The sequence below is a fragment of the Rana temporaria genome, chromosome 4 (genome assembly GCF_905171775.1).
Source record: "Rana temporaria chromosome 4, aRanTem1.1, whole genome shotgun sequence".
Classification (NCBI taxonomy): domain Eukaryota; kingdom Metazoa; phylum Chordata; class Amphibia; order Anura; family Ranidae; genus Rana; species Rana temporaria.
This window is the reverse complement of record NC_053492.1, coordinates 118629593-118651555: the sequence shown is the minus strand read 5'-3', so window position 1 is coordinate 118651555 and position 21963 is coordinate 118629593. Positions and strand designations below refer to the sequence as shown.

The following is a 21963-nucleotide window of genomic DNA, read 5'->3' as shown; positions in this document are numbered from 1 at the left end:
GGCAGGACCTCTTAGGGGAAATCCAGACAAGACTGAAGCGTACATTCGCCCTTACCCACAAATTATACTACGAATTCAGGAACAAGTCTGGTAAACTGTTAGCCAATGCCCTGCAAAAGAAGAGGGCGGCCTGTACGGTGCATACCATCACCTCTCCCACGGGGATGGCAGTTACCAGGACCGACCTTATAGCTCGGCAATTCACGACCTACCTATCCTCCCTGTATAACTTACCCAGTACGCCTACACCTAACTCGGCCCCGACGCGCAAACAACTTATAGGAGACTTCCTCGACTCTTACGGCACGCCCCCGACCACCATACCGGACATGTCCCACCTAGATGCCCCGGTGACAGCTGAAGAGACCATCAGGGCCCTGAAGCAATTGAAACCGGGGAAGAGCCCGGGCCCGGATGGCCTCTCCTCTGGCTACTATAGGGCATTCCACACACTCCTGATCCCACAATTCGTTAAGGCATTTAATGATATTCCCTTCTCCCCCCACACTGGAACTGACTTGCTTGGGGCCCACATAACTCTAGTCCCTAAACCTGGTAAAGACGCCACATTAGTTTCCAACTATCGTCCCATCTCCCTGCTCAATGTGGACGTCAAGCTTTACGCCAAAGTCTTGGCCAACAGGTTACTCCCCTTCCTACCTAACCTGATATCGACTGACCAAGTTGGATTTATCCCGGGTAGAGAGGCCAGGGACAACACCACCAAGGCCATCAATGTTCACCACTGGATGACCACTAAAGGAGCCAGTGGCTTTATGTTGTCCCTTGATGCCGAGAAGGCGTTTGATCGGGTGGCCTGGGACTACATGTCAGCTGCCTTACAAAAGGTAGGGCTACCCGACCGCTTCCTTCATATGGTCATGGCCTTGTACTCTAGCCCAACGGCCCGGGTCAGGGTGAATGGGCAGCTGTCAGACGCCTTCTCGGTCAGCAACGGAACTCGACAGGGTTGCCCCTTGTCGCCTCTTTTATTTGTACTATCCCTGGAACCCCTCCTCCGTAGGTTGAGAGACAACCGGGACATTAGGGGCATCACGATAGGCCGCAAACACTATAAGATCGCGGCCTATGCAGATGATGTCCTGCTGTTCCTCTCCAACCCACTGATCACACTGCCCAACCTCCTAGCTGACTTCTAAACATTCAAGACCCTCTCCAACCTTCAGATAAACTTCAGTAAGTCCACAGCGCTTAATATATCCCTGCCTAGAAACCTGGTCGAACAATGCAAGCAGAACTTCCCCTTTAAAGGGTCACTAAAGGAATTTTTTTTTTTAGCTAAATAGCTTCCTTTACCTTGCTGCAGTCCTGGTTTCATGTCCTCATTGTTCGTTTTTGCTTTGATGTTGCTGTAAATCCTCTCTGTTCTGGACACTTCCTAGTTGCCTGTTTCCTGATGACCACAGTACTGGGAGATTTCTCACGGTGGTCACTAATCAAGGAGGTGTGAGTAAAACGAAACTGGATTGGTGCTGAGGAGTTTTAGACAAAGTATCACTGCTCTCTATTGGCTGACTGCCCTCTAGTGGCTCTCTGTACATCAGAGAACCAGCAAACAGCAGCAAAAACAAAACTACACTGCAGGCACATTATATGATTGTTTTTTATCTATTTTTAATCATTTTTAAAAGGAATCAGTTAACTATTATGTCTCTATGCCCTGTAAACAGTCATTTCAGCAAAAAAAAAAATTTCCTTTAGTGACCCTTTAAGTGGGAGCCCCATGACGTTACCTACCTGGGCATCAAGCTGCCCACGCGACTTTCGGAGCTCTATACTAAAAACTTTCTGCCAGCCTTACAAGCGATTAAAGGGGACTTAACCAACTGGAACAAGGGGACCTTCTCATGGTTCGGCCGAGCGGCAATACTGAAAATGAACGTTCTTCCGCGCTTACTATACTTAATGCAAGCCATTCCGATAAGGCTTCCTCCGGCCTTTTTTGCCTCGTTTAAGTCCATCTGCAGATCCTTTTTGTGGGCAAATGGTCCCGCCAGATTGGGGTGGGATAGGCTTACCCTACCTAAAAGACGGGGAGGTATTGGTCTACCGGACCTCTCGTTGTATTATAAGGCATGCCATTTGACGAGGGTGGTGGACTGGCATGTACACAAGGATACCAAGGATTGGGTGACGGTGGAGGAAGCCTTCTCGGGTATGCGCGTCTCCCACCTCCCTTGGATCACGCCCGGATCAACCCCCAAACTGTGCACAAAGCACCCACTGATCGGTCCCTCCCTCTCCATCCTGCGGGCAACTTATAAGGCCAGGGGGGTTACACCCTCACCGGGCCCCATGACTCCACTGACCCAGAACCCTGACTTTCCGGCGGATATTCAAGTCTCTGCGGGCACCACACGCCAGGGAGACCCCACGATCCGGGCCCATCTCTTCTTCCACAATAGCTCACTCCTCTCACACTCCGACATGACTTCTAAAATCCCGGGTGCGATCATACCCCTGTACAAATTTTTTCAAATTAGGCATTTCTTTGATAGTGCTCCCTCACTCTCGCTTTGGTATAGAGACATGACGCCTCTCGAACACCTATGCTGTCAGACAGAACCCCAGACGCACCTGATATCGGCTCTATACGCGCTCCTCATTTCCAGAGCCAAGCCCAACGCTGATATCCATCGACGGTGGGAATTGGACCTCTCCACATCCCTGTCTGATGAAGACTGGGAGGCGGTGTGGCTGCACGTCCACAAAGGATCAATCAATGTGTCAGCCCAGGAGAACAGGTTTAAGATCTATTCTCGATGGTACAAGACCCCGGACAAGCTCCACAAAATCTACCCTCACGTCCCGTCTACGTGTTGGAGGTGTTCCTCGGCTGAGGGCACCCTCCTGCACATATGGTGGGAATGTCCGATGATCCAACCATTCTGGAAAGGGGTTCATGACCTTATCTCTAGCATAACCACCTACTCGCCCGACTACTCGCCGGCGCAATACTTACTCCACCACACCTCCCTGCCTAAATCGGTTTATCACAAATCCCTGATCTTGCACCTCATAAATGCAGCTACACAATGCATACCTACCAAATGGAAAGACCCTCTCCCCCCCACCCTGGACGACTGGCGGTCTAGGGTCAACAGAATCGAAGAGATGGAGAAGATTATTCACCAAGCCAAGGATACACAAGAAAAGTTTAGGCACACGTGGTCCTGCTGGATGCACTACAAAGACACCCTTTGTCCTGTGGCCTCTCCTGCATCCCCCGCCACACAATAGCTCCCACATACGGTCGGAAGTACACTCTCCCAAACACTCTCACGGCCACATCCACCCTGACCTGCCCTCCCCCCCTCTTTTCTCCCTCCCTGATCTGCTGAGCCCCTTTCTGTCCTACTGAAATGTGCTACCGCATACTCGACTAGCCCTTAGAGACCTTACCCTGCTGGATCTCTCCCTCCTTGGCCCAAGCCGATCTTTAGTTGAACGCCTGCGAGGGCTGCTACTGCCCCTTTGCTTGCGCTCTCTACAGACTCAGAGTAAAAGGACTTGTACCATAACGGTCCTGGTTGGATACCCACCTGGGTGTAGCTCCACAGGCACCCTCCTGCCCACAGTTTGATCCCTATCGGGGTGGGCAGCAGAGGTGCCGACGCACACAGGTCCAATACCCTGTTGATCCAGCAATGGGGACACCTACGCCCCCTACGCCCCCCCCCCCCTCCTCTCGTTGTTCCTGGCTATCTGACAGACACGGTTAACCCAGTGAATTCGTACAACTGGTTACGAAACAAGGAATACTGATTCTACACTCTTAATGCTATTGATAGTTTTCATGTTAACCTGTATTGACTTCCTCATACTGTTACAACATACTGACTGTAAACTGCTTACTAATCCCATTCCCTGTATGTTATTGATGAAAATTTTCAATAAAATCTTTTGAAAAAAAAACAAAATGGTGTTACATGTTCTCAATGAGGCAAAGCATTCTCTGATTGGAAGAGGTGCAGAGCGTGATGTCCCTGCCCCGCCTCTCCACCTCTTTCTATATGAGAATGACTGCTCACCAATTCAGTACAACTTATTTTCTGAATTGAATGACATCCAGTGTCTTTTACCCATTTCCTTGCTCCACTCACCTCCCATATTAGATTCACTGGAGAATACATCAGAGAACGGTGCCACGTCACTACACAGCACCACTATCTGCAGCAATTAGAATCTGCCCATCACTGGAGTAAGAAGAGGGCCAAGAAGACCCGTGACAGTGGTTGCTTCCATATTTCACTAAAGAAAAGTCTATGTTGATATTACACTTAGGCCCCGTACACACGACCGAACATGTCTGCTGAAACTGGTACGATGGACCAGTTTCAGCAGACATGTTCGGTCGTGTGTACGGCCGACCGGACAATTTTCCGGTGGATCGGACATTTTCCAGCGGACAAATGTTTCTTAGCATGCTAAGAAACATGTCCGCTGGAAGCCTGTCCGTCGGACATGTTCGGTCGTCTGTACAGACTCACCGGACATGTCCGCTCGGCCCCAAGCCCTCGCATGCGTCAAAGTGATTCGACGCATGCGTGGAAGCATTTACCTTCCAGGGCCGCGCACGTCGCCACGTAATCGTCGCGGCGACAGCGCGGCCACGTCACCGCGTATCGTGTCCGCGCGGATTTCTGTTTGATGGTGTGTACACACATCAAACAGAAATCCGGCAGACGACTGTCCGCTGAAAACGGTCCGGCGGACCGTTTTCAGCGGACTGTTCGGTCGTCTGTACTCCGCCTTAGACACCAAGGCAGACTCATCCTCGGGGCCCCCCTGAAATTGTTTTTTGTGGCAACATTCATCTGAAGGTATCTTAATAATAATTAATAATTGTCCCAACCCTGATCATAATGAACAAATATGGACAGTGAAACCCGTTGGTGTTTTTTTAATTACCAATGTTTCTACAAAAAGACAAATGCACAGGTTGGGTGAAAAGTTTAGTGCAATATTGCAAGTTTACCAGGTAAACTGCATCTATCTTCGACATGTTTAGCATCATATCTCAATGTATACTTTAAGCAAATGTTGTGAATTTTTTTTATGTTAGTGGTCAGTGTGGGGAAGAATGTCCCCTTATGTTAGTGGTCAGTGTGAAGAGGAATATCTACTTATGTTGATAGTCAGTGTGAGAAAAAATGCCCCCTTGTGTTAGAGTTCAGTGTGAGGAAAAATGTCCCCCTGAGCAAGAGACAGAGACACAGTGTGCACCCACCTAAAACAGGACCTGATCGCAAGGAGCCAATTGTGAAGACTTGAGGACTGAGACTGCTGGGCCAACTGACCACCAAGGGTATGGATCCGGACCTGTTGCATGTCAGTTTTATCCTATACCGCCCACAGTTATTGCATAAGAGACTTAACAGCCATCTTTTGCAAACAGCATTACATGTGCACCACCTTACAGGAGGGCCCCAATACTTTAAACTATACAGTATGTGTTCCAGCAAAGCAACTGATAATCATAAAGTAGGAGAAACATATGGCTAGATATAGACTGTCTTGATACTACCCCACCGTCTCATTCAGAAATCAAACATTAAACAAGGCTCAAACTAAAAACCTGTAATTTCACAGTTGGGGCTTTGTATTTGGCATGTGTTTGGGCACAAAACACAGCACATTGCATAGGGGGAAAAAATTCCCATAGGTCCTGGAGCATCCAACTAAATGCAAAGCAGGTACAGTAAAATAAAGCCTCAGAGTGGTCATTTACATTACACCACTACATTAAGAGTATCCATGCTTCATTCCGAAGCTGGTGGGTGAAAGCCTCAACATCAGGCCATAGCTGGTAACCTTGCTGTATGACTTAGTAGCAAGTCTAGATTACGGAGCAGGCCTCAGGGCATGGTTGCCAGTGACAGGCTCACTACAGAAGTCTAGTCTTTCAATACTTTGATAAAGACTAGGTGCCAGATTCATGTAGAAATCCGGCGGCGTAACGTATCCCATTTACGTTACACCGCCGCAAGTTTTCAGCGTAAGTGCTTGATTCACAAAGCACTTGCCTGTAAACTTGCGGTGGCGTAGCGTAAAGCCGTCCGGCGCAAGCCCGCCTAATTCAAATGGGGCGTGTATCATTTAAATTAGGCGCGTTCCCGTGCCGAACGTACTGCGCATGCTCCGTTTTGTAATTTCTCGCCGTGCTTTGCGTGAAATGCCATACTATTGGCCTGTCTATTTTTACACCACCTAAATAGCAGCCGTAACTTTGCGACGGGAAAAGCCGACTAGCAACGACGTAAGAGAATGCGACAAACGCGCGTACCTTAGTGGATCGCCATAAACAGCTAATTAGCATACCCGATGCGGAAAACTACGCAAACTCCACCCAGCGGGCGCGAAGTATTGCATCCTAAGATCCGAAGGCGTACAAAGCGTACAAAGCCGTACGCCTGTCGGATCATAGCCAAATGCCATCGTATCTTTGTTTGAGAATTCAAAATAAAGATACGACGCGGCAAATTTGAAAGTACGCCGGAGTATCAGCAGATACTCCGGCGTACTGTTTCTGTGAATCTGGCCCTAGGGTTTTTATTACTATCTTGGCCAATGCTCTAACATAGCCCTACACAGCAGTGCAAACCTGACAGAGGTTTTAACCCTTCCTCACTATACAAAAAAAAAAATAGCTAGGGATACACTTTAAACATAATAGCAATAAACTTGTTCAGTTTCCCATCATTGACTCAGGCTTTAGAAGCCTATGCTGATGCATGCATCATTAATAAATTATAAATGAAGAATCTCTAATATTCAGGGCAAAGAAACCAACCTTATACAAGACAAGCAGATATTATTCAAACCTAGTAGATCCTTCTTACTTACATATTCTTTAGTTTTTTGTATATTTCTGATACAAATATCACAATTTGCTAATTGTTTAAAACTGATGTGAGCTTTGTCAACTGTAACTGTATTCAGGGCCTTATTTGACCTCTTTTCCTCCTCTACTCTGTAACTAAATGTCGCAGCTGAGGAATCAATACATTAATGAAAGAGGTTTGTCCAAACAAGACTGCACCACGTGGCTAAAAATGCCAGTCATTGTTCATTTAAACAATGGCCTTCTAGGCAGGCTTAAGCTGGCCATATCCCAGTTGAATTTCATTGTAAAATTTGTTTTCAGAATGTTCATTTGATTTTCTGATTGTTAACATTTACTTTTGATTCTTTTCATTGGTAGTGATAAGAAAAATTGAAGGAGCAGGAAGGAAAATTTTTCATGAACAGAATTCTAACCATGAATGTGGTTTTCTTTCAGGAAAAAGCATACTTATTGTAATGCACATGTGTATCCCAAAATCAAATGTAAAATTCCAACCATTAGTATGGCAATTATATTGCATATTTTTTTAGGGTTTTCATACAAAATTCATAGGGGCAGATCCACAGAGAGAGTACGCCTGCGTATCTACTGATACGCCGGCGTACTTGCAAATTTCCTGCGTCGTATCGTTGTTTTGAATCCTCAAAACAAGATACGACGGCATCTGGGTTAGATCCGACAGGCGTACGGCTTCGTACGCCTTTGGATCTAAGATGCAATTCTTCAGCGTCCGCTGGGTGGCGTTCCTGTCGTTTTCCGCGTCGAGTATGCAAATTAGCTATTTCCGACGATCCACGAATGTACGAGCGGCCGTCGCATTCTTTTACGTCGTCTCTAGTCGGCTTTTTCCGGCGTATAGTTAAAGCTGCTGTTTTGCGGCGTATAGTTAGACTTGCCATGTTAAGTATGGCCGTCGTTTTGCAGCACGTCGTTGTGTTTTACATCACCGGGTTCTGACACGATCATTTTTTTAACCGATGGTGTGTAGGCGCGATGGACCATCAGTCAGCTTCATCGGTTAACCGGTGACAACGGTCCTTCGGACCGTTCTCATTGGATGGACTGATCGTGTGTACGAGGCCTAAGAGGCAATAACCCTTCGCTCTTGAGAAACTGCACCTTACTTCCTGCTGTGTCTCTGGAACCCGGAAGTGAAAAAAAATCTCCACGACAGGACATGGACAGAAAAAAAAAACATAACAATCCTAACTATACCCTACTCTATGCAAAGATTAAAAAAAGTTTACTGTTATGAAAAAATCCATGGACTGTCAAGGCTGTCCTTCTTTTGAAATGCTACCTGCCCAGCTATCATGTTAATCCTTTCTCTCCAATACTTTCTGGACCACTGACCTAGAATAAGCAGAGCTCTGGTATCACTTGTGTCATACTTCCTGCACATAGTTGACTCAGAAAGAATTGAATCCATCAGAATGGAATGGTAGCCAGGCAACTAGCACTTGCGAAAGGACAGCAATGACATCAAAACATGTTTTCGTCAAGATATTGACCAATCAACCAATTTGCAGACAATTCATGTTCTTTGTCGAGTACCAATCAACCACCAATAGATAACCACTAACGTCACCTGGAAATTGTAGTAACTACGAACCTACCCTCATAGTGAACCCATGACTTGCCCAAGCAGTGCAAAGCAACAGGTTCACTAATTTGCCACCCTATCTAGCTGCCTGTACGCACCTTCGCTTTGCTGTACAATCAGTCCATTTGGACAAAACGAGGAAAGAGAGAAAGGCGTGTGCGAGCTCCAGTTTGCATGGGAAGAATGAGAATGAGTCACATAACTGAAAGTACCAGGTATTGTCTTTGCTCCTTGCCATAGGGTGTGCACCCCAAAGCTCAAACACACACAACCGATCACTCACGATCTTCATTGAGAAAGGGAAGGGGCCAGTAAATTACATATTCACCATCCCCTTCCCCCACTTATTCTAAAACATCCCCACAGCAACTGCTGGTGGGAGAGGAGAGGAGGGAAGCTGGAAGCGCTGTGACGGGGGAAGGGGAGGAGCTAGGGCAGAAGGGGGAATTTGTGCGGAACAGGGTGATTAGGGTGTGCTTGGGCACACCCTGCGCGCACGCCTATGCTCCTTCTGGAGAGGGTATTGTGCAAATATAGGAAAAACATTTTTTAGGTGCTACACAAAAAGAAAAACTATTATAATAAATAGTTTAACGTATAATATTTCCTCTTTTTGCGTAGCACCTAAAAAATAAAACAATGTTTCTATATTTGCACAATTTCCTCAATTTTGAGGGGTGTGGTGCTTGTGATTTTCAGACATCCGGCTTAATTATTTTATTCTGGAGAGGGTAGCAGTTAAGTGATTCCGTTGCCTTGCCCAGCCTTATTTTTATTAAAACCATGTCATACTTTTGTAATTCCAAGAGGCAATTGAATAAGAAAGTTATCCAGCTTCTAATTGGTTATTGTAAATACTACTGTATATTTTCAGGGAGTAGCTTGGGCTAATAGAGGAGCCTGTTAAGCCTCGTACACACGATCAGTCCATCCGATGAAAACGGTCTGAAGGACAGTTGTCCTAGGTTAACCTATGAAGCTGACTGATGGTCCGTCGTGCGTACACAACATAGGTTGAATAACAGATCGTGTCAGAACGCGGTGACGTAAAACACAACGACGTGCTGAAAAAAAACGAAGTTCAATGCTTCCAAGAATGCGTCGACTTGATTCTGAGCATGCGCCGGTTTTTAACCAATGGTTTTGCATACTAACGATCGGTTTTGACCTATCGGTTACCATCCATAGGTTAAATTTTAAAGCAAGTTGCCATTTTTTTTAACCTAAGGTTAAATAACCTATGGGGCCTACACACGATCGGTTTGGACTGATGAAAACGATCCTTCAGACCGTTTTCATCGGTTTAACCTATCGTGTGTACGAGGCTTTAGGCATTGTTGTTGCATTTTGGTGAGTGTATCATGCATGTACAACAATATAACTGCTCAGTTTTTTTACAAAGGTAAAACTGCATTCCCATATCTGATACTGGCCTAATGGGTACAAGGCACTCAGTGTTATTATATCACACCTCTACCCTCTTATTTGAAGTCAGTGAAACACCTCATACCACCAGATTTGTGTGCTGCCATTTTCTGCATTACCTTGAAGGACCTAAAGCAGAGCTCCACCCAAAAGGGGAAGCTCCCCCCCCCTTCTGCTGCCACATTTGGCTCCTTTTGGGGGAGAGAGGGGAGCGGGTACCTGGTTTTGGCAGCGGCGAATTCAACTGAAAAAATTCAACCCCTTCCTCCTTCCTCTGCAGCCGGCCCATTCACAGAGGGCAGCATACTCTGCACATGCGTAAGAAGGGAACCGGCTGTGAAGTCACAAGTCTTCACTGTCAGTATCCCTTAGTGGAGAAGGTGGTGGCAGCACCCGATAGCCATTTGAAAAATAGTCTTGGGTGAGGACACAGCTTGATTGCTAGACAGGTTATGCCGCGTACACACGATCGGTCCATCCAACGAGAACGGACCGATGGACCGTTGTCATCGGTTAACCGATGAAGCTGACTGATGGTCCGTCGCACCTACACACCATCGGTTAAAAAAACGATTGTGTCAGAACGCGGTGGCGTAAAACACAACGACGTGCTGAAGTTCAATGCTTTAAAGCATGCCTCGACTTGAGCATGCGTGGATTTTTAACCGATTGTGGTGCCTACTAACGATTGGTTTTGTCCTATCGGTTAGGAATCCATCGGTAAAATTTAAAACAAGTTGGCTTTTTTTAACCGATGGTTAAATAACCTATGGGGCCCACACACGATCGGTTTTGACTGATGAAAACGGTCCATCAGACCGCTGTCCTCTGTTTAACCTATCGTGTGTACGAGGCCTAAGTGTCTTACTATTAAAAGTAACCAGCTACAGTATATATAGCTGCTGACTTTTACATTTTCTGATGGAGCCTGGAGCTCCGTTTTAAGATGGGCAATGCCATCACTTAAAGCGGAACTAAATCCCCCAATACTTTACAGCCAAGAAAGTTGCCATCTTTGCCTTATTTTGATCTGTAGTTGCTAGCATGCTACTAATGTGATAATTTGATGGCTTAATAAATGGCTTGAGAGCACAAGCAACTATAACAGTTATCATTCAAAGCATCCTTTCAATGGAGCGGTTTTAGGAAGCAGTTAAAGCAGAACTAAAACATTTAGGCCCCGTACACACGGTCGGTTTGGTCCAATGAGAATTCATCGGACCAAACCGACCGTGTGTATAGGCTATCGGTTTGGTTTCCTTCGGTCCAAAATTTCTAAACATGCTTCAAAACCGAACCGATGGACCGCTGCCCCATCGGACCAAACCGATGTTTAGTACAGAAAAGCATCGGTTCAAAACCTGTGCATGCTCAGAATCAAGTCGACGCATGCTTAGAAGCATTGAACTTTGTTTTATTCAGCACGTCGTGTGTTTGACGTCACCGCGTTCTGACCCGATCGGATTTTGGACTGATGGTGTGTACACATATCAGGCCGTACGGCCACTTCAGAGGTGAACCGATGAAAACGGTCCGACGGGCCAGTCTCATCGGTTTGGTGCCTTAAAGTGGTAGTAAAGGCTTGTTGTTGTTTTTTTTAAACAAACATGTTAAAGTTGCCTGCTCTGTGCAGTAGTTTTGCATAGAGCAGACCGGATCCTCCACTTCTCGGATCCCCGGGTGATGCTCCAGGCCCCTCCCTCCTGCTGAGTGCCCATACAGCAAGCAGCTTGCTGTGGGGGCACCCAATCAGGCACGCTCCAAAGCCGCTGCTCTGCATGTCCGTTCACACACAGAGCAGTGGCTCAGCCTGGCCTTCTCTCTCTCTTCATTGGCTCACTGGATGTGATTGATAGCAGCGGGAGCCAATGTCTCCAGTAAGCGCTGGAGGGGAGAGCTGAGAGCCAAAGACTGACAGTCACGGCTCGCTTCTCAGAGCGGAGGGGGAGAACTGAGCGATCAGCAGTGTTCTCAGTTCTCACAGCTGAGACAGCGGGGGACAGATTCAGCATCAATCCAATGAATTGTTTTTTTTTTTTACAATCCCGAACTTCTCTTTTAATGTTGTGTTTTGGGAAACACAGGATTGTTGGATTTAATTATGCTTTAAGGACCCAGCTTTAACTGCTTTAGTAATGCAACCAAACATAGTTAAGAGATAGAACATAGATACTTGCCTTATTCAGCTTAGTGTCCCCTGTTCTCAGATAATTAAAAAAAAAAGTCAAATACTAGTATAAGGGTCTCAGGCATGGGCATCCGCTGAAATTTTTTCAGAGGGGGGTGCTTTGGCAGCGGCGATACACAGTCACATTTTAGCCTTTCTTTAAACGCTAGCGGGGGTTAAATGTGCCACCCCCCCCCCCATGTTAAAATGTAAAAACACCCCACTGTGCCCCCTGCATCTTTCAATATCTCTTTGTCACTACTGTGTACCCCCTCTCCAGAACTGAACCTCTGGACCCCTTTACATTACACATCACCCCACAGCTCTGGACCCCTTTACATTACACAGCACCCCACAGCTCTGGACCCCTTTACATTACACAGCACCCTGCATCACTGGCCCCCTTTACATTACACAGCACCCTGCACCACTGGACCCCTTTACATTACACAGCACCCTGCACCACTGGACCCCTTTACATTACACAGCACCCTGCACCACTGGACCCCTTTACATTAGACAGCACCCTGCATCACTGGACCCCTTTACATTACACATCACCCCTTTCCCTTGACTGAAACACTACACTATATTGACAGTATATTTATTTCTGGTCTAAAAGAGGAACCTTTTGAAATGAGGGACAAATAGATTTGATTCCAGAAGAGTGACAGGCACTCTAAATAAGGGACAACTAGAGGGGAGGGGAGCGCTGCAGTCACTGCTTAAATCGGCCCCAGGGCCAGTTCGGCCCTGCTCCTGGCTCTCCCTGGTGATTTCAGGGGGGGGGCAAATGACCCCACTTGCCCTATGGAGCGGACGCCCATGGTCTCAGGGCAAGATGGAAGCATGTGGACTCTTCTAATTGGCTGATTTTTCTGACCTGGGTTCATCCTGATTACGCTGAATAATGCTAAGGTAAGTAAAATGCCCATTTCAAATTTTGTAGCTTTGACTTCACTGGAACTACTTACTGGTCCTAGGATTGGTATACCCTGAACCCTCATCTTTGAAATATGGTCCTTAAGCAGTGGAATAAAAATGTTCTTGTTGTTTCTAACCAGTTTCCAGTAGTCTTTTTTTCCACCGCAAGTGTCACAGTGAAAGTGGATAGTATTGGTTGCTATGGACACCAAGAATACATGTCCTTTCATATCTACAGACCTACTATTGGAATCATTTTTCAATATCTGATAAATAAGAACTGTGTGTATTGTCCACAACAACTAATCACATTCCTCCATTCTTACAATAAAAAAAAAAAACTTGGTGTCATTGGTGGTGATGGACAACCAAGATGTGGCTTCATTCATCAGAATATCTAACAAAAGATCTGCCTGTGCAACTCAACACCGCCAATCACATTCAATCTTGCCCTGTAAAATGCCAGACAGAATTTGAAGGTTTGAACTGGATTGGATGCTATGATGTAATACAGAATGTTCCTATTTCATACTCAGATAAATGAGTCCTCTTTAGTATTTACAAATACATTTCTCCCGAAAGCATGTTTCTGAAGGATGTTATTTACTTATTTCACTTGAAGGATGCCTCGCCATTTACTAATTTTGATTTTATCCTAAGCCCAATCAGTTATTAAAACTGGTTGGTGTTTATAATGAAAAAGAGACATAAGCTACAATGTAATACGTGACTGCGGTATACTGTATTGTGAATGCAGTAATACATTTCTAAGCACAAAATGCACAGTCAGGCCTCAGCATTGATTCCTGTACATTTCATCCAACACAAGCCAAATATATCTAAATGGTTTCCATTTTCATCTGCTGAAGCACCTGCATTTACCACCTGACCTTCAATAAAACCACAGCAGAAAAACGTGCTTATTTTTATACCCTGTAAATCTTTCTTTATTCTGCAAAATGGCACCTTAGTTTACATATTACCTGTGGTCGACACATGTCTCCACAGTGAACACTAGATGCATCTAGCTAACAGGGTCTAGAACAGCCTTTCTCAACTGTTTTGCCCTTGAAATTAATTTCAGGTCTCAGGGAACCCCCGCTAAAATGGATCGTCTGGGGGTCAGTGGGTAAAAAAAACCTTGCGGTCAGTGGAAAGAATGCACCCCCTTACATTGGTTATCAAAATGCCTACCTTTACAGTGGTTGTCAGAATGCCTACTCTTACTGTACAGTGGCTGTCGGAATACCTATCTTTACAGTTGCCATCAGAATGCCTACTCTTACAGTGGCTGTGAGAGTACATATCCTTATAGTGCCCATCAGAATGCCTACCCTTACAGTGCCAATCAGAATGCCTACCTTTACAGTGGCTGTCAGAATGCCTACTCTTACTGTACAGTGGCTGTCGGAATACCTATCTTTACAGTTGCCATCAGAATGCCTACTCTTACAGTGGCTGTGAGAGTACATATCCTTATAGTGCCCATCAGAATGCCTACCCTTACAGTGCCCATCAGAATACCTACTCTTACAGTGCCCACCCGAATGCCTACCTTTACAGTGGCTGTCAAAATGTCTGTAGTGCTACCCCCGGAGGAGCCGCTGGTTAGATTTGGGATCGGCGTATTTAAGTTACCTCTATACTGTGTCTAGGGGTGATGGTGGTGTTGAGAGCAGTAACAGAATGTCCAGAACCGTTGGTTGACGTTTTCAATGCTTTATTCTCTGGTCTAACACGACCAACATGTCAACTTTAGGTAGACAGGATAGGTTGGTGAAGGAAGAGCAACTTCACAGAATCAGGCTATGGATAGTAAAGGCAGTCCTGCCCTTTAGCAATTATATTCGTCTACGTCGCCACTCCAGCCGGAGTGGGTAAAGTGCCCCTGGACAGACCTCTCTCACAGGCCTGGCAGCCACAGCGCCACTTAGAACTTCTGGGAAAGGAACAAGTCTCTGCCACAGACTTGGCTCTAATTAAATTGAGATGTTAAGGTGAGACCTCTGCCACAGGCCTAGTGCTTGAGAATTAGAATGCTAGAGAAAATACTCCCAGCTTGTCTTTGGGGTCACCGACTGACAGCTTGAATGCGACCTGTCAGTGTCCGGTGCCCAGATCCCCGGTGGTTCGTTCAAGCCCTGTTGGATCACCTGCCTCCGGGTTCTCCTCAGACCGATCCCCCACCGAACAGCACCCAGCTTGGGATCTTCTCAATAGGTATGGGAACCCAGTAAGTCACTGGGGTCCCCTGGCAGCATCAGTTGCTCCGGGCTATGAGAGCCCAGAGTCAGGAATCTCCGCGTAGCATGCGACCCCGGCCTGGTAGGCCATAGTGGTGGGGCCCGTGATTGTGCGCACACCCTAAAGGTGGGTGCTGCACCTGGAACCAGGAACCCGCGAAGAACCCCGAACAACAGCGTCCGCCACAGAAATACTCCTCCCCAGCATGCCCCGCGAGGGAAAACTCCTCTAATTGGCTGCTGAGAAGAAGCAGCTCCGCCTAGACCCCCTCTGGCGCCACCTGCCGCCCAGAGATGAGACCGCATCTCTGGGGCACAGACTGACCCACAGGACAATCCAGATTTGGCGACAGCCAAATTTGACAAATCAAAGAATGAGAGCAACATAACTCTCTCATTCCCCCACTAAATTTAAATATAGCACCTGTACGAAAGTACACAGGCGCTACATGTCTATACCATGAGTCTTCAAACTATGGCCCTCCAGTTGTTCAGGAACTACAATTCACATCATGCCTAGTCATGTCTGTGAATGTCAGAGTTTTACAATGCCTCATGGGATGTGTAGTTCCGCAACAGCTGGAGGGCCGTAGTTTGAGGATCCCTGGTCTATACCTTACAGACAGCTAAAAAGATTATTGGCGTCCTGCAGCTGGCTCTAACAACAAGTGATGTTGGACCCAGAACTATTCTGGCACCATCACATGGGAGGTCAATCATCCACAGGTTGATTACCTAGTAATATCTGGAGGAACCCTAGGCTGAGAATAGTTGGTCTAGTGCAGTGGTTCTCAACCTGGGGGTCGGGACCCCCTTGGGGGTTGAATGATGATTTGCCAGGGGTCACCAAATCCTGGCCTGTTGCTGAAGCCCACACCGCTCTCCCAGCCTTTTCTCGGCTGCCCAGCTGGGCTGTTCCTAGAGCCCGCGGCCGCCCAATCAGCCTCTTAGCAGCCATTCAGTTTACATCATGGCTGGGGGGCAGAGACTTTAAGTCAGCTGACTGGTGAGGAAAGTGAAGTGGGAGGGGCTGAAGGAGACCCTATCTCCTGATTTCAGCGTAGGTGTCACTGCTGCGACACTCCACACTACGAAAATGATTTTACTGTTAGGGGTCCCCACAATTTGTGAAATGTTATCAAGGGGTCACGACAGTAGAAAGGTTGAGAACCACTGGTCTAGTGAATAATGCAGTCAGTCTGGACTCCAGCAGATTTGTTCCATAAGGGCTGGTTCACCACAATTTCTGCTTTCCGGATGTGTTTCTGGATACGCATTTTTGATGTGTTTTACATTGCGCTTTTGATGCATTCCGGTGCATTTGTTCCCCTCTTTCTTTCTTCATCTCAATTTAAGACATGTCCATTCCAGTGCATTTCAGTGCGTTCTGGTCCATTTATTATGTGATTTGGCATGTTCCATACAGAAAAATGCAATATGTTTTACTTTTGTTAACTGCACTGGAACGCTCTGCACTGGTGTGAACTAGGGCCGATGGAATCCATGTTAAACACTGTAAATGTGTTTTTGATGCAGAATAAAAATGCACTGGACTGCATCTGGTGTGAACCAACCTTAAAGCATTGCAAGCAGCAACACACAGCATGTAGTAGCCACAAGAACTAAATTAGTAGCCATCTTGTACTGGTCTAGCCTTGGTACAGTTTTTTCAGATAAGTGCCTGTATCCTTTACAGTGACAGGAAATCAGCAGAGGCCAAACCATGTTTTTTTTTTTTTTTTCCTGATAAACACTTATAATACAAATGGCAGAATCTGCTAAGCAAAAGCCTTTCTTGCTAACTAAGAGCTGGTGGACATAGTAGGCACTGCAGGACCAATCCCTTTGTAATGTATAGGAGAAATGGAGTTCAGGTTGTATAAATCAATAAAGCAACCTATAGAAGGAAATTCTCCTGAATCAGGATCTCTTTTTAACAGAAATAATTTTAATTAATTTGAAAATTTGTACGTTTTTAACAAGCAACAAGATGACTTCATAAAAAGAAGGGACGTGGCAACTTACAACAGCCAATCAGATCCCAGCTGTCGTTTCACATATGTAGGCTAGAACATGAAACCTTGAATTTGATTGGGTAAAAACATAGCAAAACATAGCAAATATATGTTCCAACTTTTAAACATATGACCCAGTTGATGTTTGTAATCAAATAGCCTTCAGTAAAAATATTCTACACCATTTGCATGAAAGGCCTGTGCACAGTGTATTGAAATCTTATTCCTCTACATTGATTGTTTACTGCCCTTTTTCTTTTTTTTGATTAAAACTTCAATACATTTTAGTAAAAGAAAGGCCGTGCATTGCATAAAGGCAGTATGTTTTCCAACATATTAATTGTATTTAACCCACAGGCTCACTTAGTACATAGCAATAGGAAAATATCAGATATGTGTGTAGTGTATCCCCTTTGGTGGCCAATAGTGATGTATATTTTGAGCATAGAACTAGTACTGTGAAGACAGGAAAACAAGCCTCTTCCTTGTTACCCCTTGCTCCATTACACCCCTCCCTTGTGAACCTTCTAGCTGTGATCGCTGTGCCAGGAACCCACAGACATTCAATCCAGTTACCTCTCCCTGTGCTGCTTCATAAACACATTAGCTGCCAGAAACGGGATTTGCAAGCGCAATGGGCGGGCTGAATATCAGAGTTTGCATCGTCATGCCCCATGTAGACCATTAATACCCCACCTTGCCCCCACCCAACCTTGCATAGAATAAATCTATTCCCATTACAATGTCTGACCAGGTGTGACGCCACTATGTATTGTTACATTGTCCAAGCTGAGCAAAATATGGCGGGTGGGCAATGAGGTAAAATAACAAGAAGGGGAGGGGGGGGGTATTTGTCATCTAGACAGTACAGTACATCATCATAATCAAAATCACACAACAGACACAAAAGACAAAATATCACACCCATCATTAAGCCAAAAACTGTACAATAGCATTGCAAAAAAAACCTACCTACAAAAAAAAGGCACCTAGATGATTCAGGGGTATATATTGAAAGATCCTTTACACTGACCTGTAATGTGCCGTACACCATCCAGGGATATGTCAGTAACTGGCACACACTGATCTAATGCCCATCACACATGCAAACAGACGCATGCCTGGTTGACCTGCAGAAAGCCACCATCTATCTCTCATGACAGTGCCAATCCTATTTGCAAGGAACCTTAAGACCACTTAGCCACTCATAGATTGGCTAGACAGGAAAAAAAAGACCAGCAGCAATTTGACAGATGCCTGCTAGCACATCCCAGGCCCCCGCAGCTACCAAAGGGTTAAAAACCTGATGCAGGAATGTCCCGTGGGATTGACAGAAGGGAGGGAGACTGGGAAGAAGGAGGAAGGGAGGGCATTGAAGGAAGAGAAAAATAAGGACAGAGACTGGAAAGATGGTGGCAAATAGCAACAAGAGTGAATTGAGACATAGCCGGTAGTCATAGTCAGGACAGAGCAAGGGCAAGTACAATAAGGGATCTGTATGGAATGCAGGGCTCCAGATCTACAATTAACAAGGCACAGAAATAGCAGAAAGAAAAGGGTGTATACAAGGGATCGCTCAGCCGGATAGCCATCCGGTGTGATAGAGCTTCTAGGGATGCAGAGGATGGAAGAAGAGACAAGGATGAAAAGGAACAGAGGGATGATTGCAGGGTGGTACCTGGCTGTCCTTGTCACTGCTTCTCTTTGCGGTGGTGCATCAAGGCTGGCTTCCCTGGGCTGACAGCTGATGGGAATATTCTAAGGCTCTGTCACAGCTCCCAATCTATGTGTCTGCTGTGCTGCTGTCCTGGACCTCCTGTTTGTCCCTCCGGGTCCCTGCCCTGCCTGGCAGTGCTGGTTGGCTGGAGCTGTGTTGTGGGGGAGGAGGGATGGTCAGGCTGCTGAGGCTGGGATACATAGACAGAGATGGAGGAAAACCAAAGAGGAGGGGGAGAGGAAGAGCAGGTGGAGAGAGAGAGAGAGAGGACTACTGTATGGGAGGAGCCCGCTGCTGGTGCTGATGAGGGAGCCGTGACGTTGGTGCAGATATTACACCATCACTAGTACATAGCATGGAGGCATGGACAGCATCACATAGAGAGATAGATAGATAGATAGATAGATAGATAGATAGATAGATAGATAGATAGATAGATAGAAGAAATACTATATATATATAGAACAGACCAGTATATAGATAGATTAGATAGATAGATAGATAGATAGATAGATAGATAGATAGATAGATAGATAGATAGATAGATAGATAGAAGAAATATATATATATATATATATATATATATATATATATATATATATATATATATATATATATATATATATATATAACAGACCAGTATATAGATAGATAGATAGATAGATAGATAGATAGATAGATAGATAGATAGATAGATAGATAGATAGATAGATAGGTAGATAGATAGATAAAAGAAATACTATATATAGATAGATAGAAGAAATACTATATATATATATATATATATATATATATATATATAGAACAGACTGGTAGATAGATAGATAGATAGATAGATAGATAGATAGATAGATAGATAGATAGAACAGATAGATAGATATATTTATATATATATTTCAATCTGTCTGTTATATCTATCTATCTATTTATATCTATCTGACAGGTAGATATATATAAATAGGTAGATAGATTGATAGATCTAAATAAATAGATAGATAGAACAGATAGATATATTGATCGATAAATAGCTAAAACAGACAGATAAATAGATATAAATAGATCGATCAGACATATAGACAGATAGATAGGTAGATAGATAGATAAGACAGGTAGATACATTGATAGATATAAATAGATAGGTAGATAAATAGAACAGATAGATATAAATAGATAGATAAACAGACAGATCAAAAGATAGAGATAGATAGATAGATAGATAGATAGATAGATAGATAGATAGATAGATAGATAGATAGATAGATGATAGATATAAATAGATAGATAGATTTAAATATATAGATAAACAGACAGATTGAAAGATAGATATAAATAGATAAATATATAGACAGAACAGACAGGTAGATAGATCAATAGATATAAATAGATAGATCAATTTATAAATAGATAGATAGAACAGACAGATAGATCAGACAGACAGATAGATAGATAGATAGATAGATAGATAGATAGATAGATAGATAGATAGATAGATAGATAGAGAAGTTTTTCTCAATCCCCCTTGGCACAACTGGACAATAATGTGATTGTGGAACCCAAATGGCAATAGGGGACCACAATGATACCACACAATAATAAATGTAGTTAAATATTATTACCTTGGTGTTGGTCACCTGCCACACAGCTGCAATAGACAGAGTCCCACATGAGATATAGCTTAACCAGTGGTAATGTGTTTACTTGGCATAAGAATAGAACAATGGTTACACAGATAATATTGACTACACACAGCTGCCTGTAAAAGTCATAGTCAGGACAGAGCAAGGGGGGTGGGGGCTTTTTTAAAAGCGACCCCCCCCCCGGCGGTGGAAGAGAACCAGACGGCGGCCCCCACCCACCCGAAGACGTCAAAGAAGAAGCTCCCCCTGGTAAAAGAGCTAACAAAGAAGACAGGGGGAGCCTCCGGAGCAGAAAAATAAATTATTTTAAAAACCCTTGTGTGGTGTGTTTATTAACTTTGACATTTTTTCTACAGGTGTACCCCATATCCATTCACTTAGGGTGGGGGGCCGGTATCTGGGGGCCCCCTTATTAAAGGGGGCTCCCAGATTCCGATAAGCCTCCCGCCCGCATACCCCGACAACCAACGGCCAGGGTTGTCGGGAAGGGGCCCTGTCCTCATCAACATGGGGACAGGGTGCTCTGAGGTGGGGGGGCCGCAGTGCGCCCCCCTGCCCCAGAGCACCCAACCCCCCCATGTTGAGGGCATGCAGCCTGGTACGGCTCAGGAGGGGGGGGCGCTCGCTCGTCCCCACTCCCTTCCTGGCCGGCCGGGTAGCGTGCTTTGGATACGGGTCTGGTATGGATTGTAGGGGGATACGCCATTTTTTTCGGCGTAGGGGGGCTCTCCTTACAACCCATAACAGACCTAAGGGCCTGGTATGCTCCTGAGGGGGGAACCCATGCCGGATTTTTATTTAAAATCCGGCGGGGACTTCCCCCTCAGGATTCATAACAAACGCCGCACACGTGTAAAATTGGCGGGAATCCAAGTCGGATCTCCCGTCGCTTCTATGACGCGCTTGGTGGGATGTGCTGTCACTATTCCAGTGAGTGCGAGATGTCGGCGAGATCTCGGCACCATGTCGCCGAGAATCAGCGCGATGCTGTCGTGCTAAAAACACAATATCACAAACACCTACTGTACACACGAGAGGATCGATCCGCGGAAACGGTCCGGAGGACCGTTTCTGCGGATAAATCCTGTGGCGGATTTTGATCTCATGGTTGTACTAACCATGAGATCAAAATCCCTGCGGAAATTCCCTCCGCGGTGACGTGTCGCGCCGTCGCCGCGATGATGACACGGCGACGTGCGCGACGCTGTAATATAAGGAATTCCACGAATGCGTCGAATCATTACGACGCATGCGAGGGATGTAATCGGACGGATTGATCCGCTGTGTCTGTACAGACTAGCGGATCAATCAGCTGGACTGGATTCCAGCGGATAGATTTCTTAGCATGCTAAGAAATTTTGATC

At 45.4% G+C, this 21963-nt stretch overlaps 1 protein-coding gene across 10 annotated transcripts in view; it reads right to left on the bottom strand.

Annotated features, from left to right (window-relative positions):
* Positions 1-19201, bottom strand: part of KIF1A (kinesin family member 1A) — a 235081-nt gene extending 215880 nt beyond the window's left edge. For 5 of the 10 annotated variants that reach the window (XM_040348926.1, XM_040348927.1, XM_040348928.1 and 2 more), the window contains exon 1: positions 18924-19200. The gene's annotated coding sequence lies outside the window, so the exon portion shown is untranslated. Of the gene's footprint in view, positions 1-18923 lie in introns of all 10 variants that reach the window. The other 5 variants (XM_040348931.1, XM_040348933.1, XM_040348934.1 and 2 more) reach the window with 2 other exon arrangements.
* Between the last annotated feature and the right edge of the window lie 2762 nt (positions 19202-21963).